Below are 3,351 nucleotides of genomic sequence, written 5' to 3' on the forward strand. Positions count from 1 at the left end.
ATTTGTAAAAGTTTGTAAAAAAATGTACTCCATGATATAAGAATGAAGCTATATATTGTATTGAGTAAAATAGCAAGACTTGAACTCTCAACCTTGTATATACCAAACACAAAGCATACACCACTAAGCTAGGTTAGTTATTTTAGAATGCATTTTTCATCATTATACTTATCCCATAACTTTCTAACATCACCATACAAGCCTTATTAAAATTTAAGTTCCTTCAACTCCCCTTAACCTTAGTCCCTGCGACTTCGCCGCACGAACCACAACTACCCGACAACGTGCCCTAGTCGATGTCACAATTTATCGTGATACATTAGACAATACATGCAATTTTTTGCAAGACATGAACCAAATGTTGCATATTGCCAAAGAAAATGTCAAGACATCTCAAGAGAGACATCCTCGTGCATTTACTATTGGTCAAAAAGTTTTTTTGCATGTCTCGACTGACTCTACGTCATTGTCTATGGGCACGTGCGCAAAGTTAGCCCCACGATATTGTGGCACATTTGAAATCCGTAAGTGAGTTGGGTCATCTGCTTATTACCTTGCCTTACCCCGTAACGTTGGTATTCATCCTGTTTTCCACGTCAATCATCTAAAACCATTTTTAGGCTCTGGTGATAACACCATCACAATCCAAGATCTTGTAACATTAGAGGATTTTTCTTACAAACTTCATGTTCCTAAATGAATTCTTGATTCTCGTACTAAATGTTCTAAAGACATTCGGCTATTCAAGATGAAATGGATGGATAAACCTATTGATGATGCCACATGGGAAGGCAAGCATACTCGTAAGGCACAATTTCTTCACTTCATATTTCAAGAGTGCAATCTTTTAAAGTAGGGGAGTATGTTATGTACACATAATGTTGGTGAGGGTAGGTCACTAATATTTACATTAGTGAAGGGTATGTTTACTAATGTTAAAAAGGGGTTAATGTGATTGGATAGAAGGAATGATAGGTGCATGTTATGATATGGCTAGACTTAAACCCAGGACCTTATGTTACATGGGTCAAGCTCTTGACCATTACACTATCTATTGTAATACATAGAATATTATTTTTATTTAAGTTTTACTATAGAAAATTAATGTATATTCCAGATTTCTCTAGAACATTCTAGAAGCTTCAGAAGTACTCTTGAGAACACTATAAAAGGAGGCACAAGGCATTATTTCGAACCAAATCGGTTCAATGCCAGTCTTAAGCCTCCTAGCCTTCCTTGTATATTCTTCTCACATAATATATCGTTTTCATCATCATTTTCTCTCCCTCTCCCTCTCTCTGTCTCTGTCTCTGTCTCTCTTCTCTCGAGTGTTCTAAACCATCTATTCCTCTTAGTACTAATATTCCTCTCTTAGTACTAATTTCTTCTTTGTCTCAGTACTATTCCTGACAGTTTGAACTGATTTCCCTCCTTCTGTCTCCTCCTTTCCTCCTCTTTCTTTTATCTTCTTACATATCCCCTTTTTTCCCTCATCTTCTTACATATCCCCTTTTTTCCGGTCTTCTTTTCGGTTTCCCTCATCTTCTTACCCCTTTTTTCCCTTCATACTAATCCTCTTATCCTCCCTACTAAAATGGAAACTGTTAGCGCTCAGGAATACCAATCTGTTTTCTCGGCGCTCCAGTGCTTAAAAGAGAAATTTGTAGCACTGAAAAAAGAAAATCACCGTTTGTTGGGGGATCTTCAACAAATAGCACTAGAAACACAACAACAACACGGGGAGCTGACGTTACTTGTACAACAACTTGAAGCAACTATATTGTATCACTACAACAACAAGGATCAAGCACTCAAGGGATTCACAAAGAACCCAAGATCGGTCTTCCTGCAAAATTTGATGGGACCCGATCACAGTTTAGAGGTTTTCTGATTCAGGTACGTTTAGTGATTCAAATGCATCGTTCTCGATATCCCACCGATGCATCACAAGTGGGACTAGTAGGCACTCTACTTAGTGGCTCAACATTGGCATGGTTTGCTCCATTGTTAGAAAAGGAATCTCCATAACTAAACAATTTTGAAGAATTTAAGGAATCTCCATAGAGTTTAAAGCCTGTTTTGGAGATACTGACAGCATAAGGACAACAATCAACAAAATCCGACGATTATGCCAAGGTGATCGTCCAGCCTCTGCATACGTTGCAGATTTCCGCCTACTCGCCGCCGATATCCCTTGGGATGATCAAGCATTGATGGAGCAATTTCATTATGGTTTACGCAACGATGTCAAGGATTTACTCTTGACCTTCCCCGAAGAACCAAAGCCATTAACAGAAGCAATCAATCGCGCGGTGAGATGCGACAACCGCCTTTTCGAACGACGTTCGGAACGGCAATTCCAGATGTCGAGGGCAAGATCAGAGCTCGCCTACGCCTCAGTGGTAGCGAAATCTTTTCCGAGGGAGTCATATAATGCATCTCCAGTGAATACTCCGACTCCGATGGAGATTCACACTACACGTTGTTGCGGACCATTATCGGAAGAAGAAAAGCAACGACGTCGAGCAAATCGACTATGTCTTTATTGCGATGGACCAGGGCGTATTGCAGTAAATTGTCCCCATAGGCCAAGAAGACAGGTAAACTAAATAGTTGCTAGTTCTAATTGTACTAAACCCGAGTTTATTTCAGTAGGAATATCTGATAGTCCTAATAGTACTAATAACCCAAATCTAGCGAACAAATTTGATGTCCTTAGTCAGTTAGAAGCAGAGTTAAATGAATAAGTCCAGCCAAAATAGGAGTTGTTTGGTTGGACAACCCTAGATTTGTGCAACCCATTAGTGGTTCCATTCCCTCTAAGCAAGTTAGAAACGTGTTCGTAGCCCAAGTAACACTTAATACTAAAAGTACCCCTCCAATACATGTCTTAGCACGTCTAGATTCCAGAGCTAATTATTGCTTCATGGATAGGAATTTTGCCCAAGCTCATCAAATATCTCTTAGAAAACTCATGTGTCCAGCCTCTGTAGTAGTCATTGATGGTCGTCCCATTGCTTCCGGAAATATCATAAGTGTCAGAGCTCGTTAATATTGTCCTAGATAATCTAGCGTGTGTAGTATCATTTAATATAATTAGTATCCCAGAACATCCCATTGTTTTAGGATTACCATGGTTCGAATTACATAACCCAGACATAGATTGGAGAACAAGAGAAATCCAGTGTCGACAAGCCCGAGGATCTACTCATAAGATTGCAACCATTTCACTACATTAGTTGCACGAAGAAGGACGCAAGGAAGAAATGTTTCTCTTCGCAATATCATTAAAACCCTCCGACACCATTAAAGAGGAGTCCACCATTCAAGTTCCAACGAAGTATCATCCTT

This window comes from Azolla caroliniana, unplaced genomic scaffold (assembly GCF_043228905.1).
Source record: "Azolla caroliniana isolate FFs.n. ecotype wild unplaced genomic scaffold, voAzoCaro1.0.p SCAF_21, whole genome shotgun sequence".
Classification (NCBI taxonomy): domain Eukaryota; kingdom Viridiplantae; phylum Streptophyta; class Polypodiopsida; order Salviniales; family Salviniaceae; genus Azolla; species Azolla caroliniana.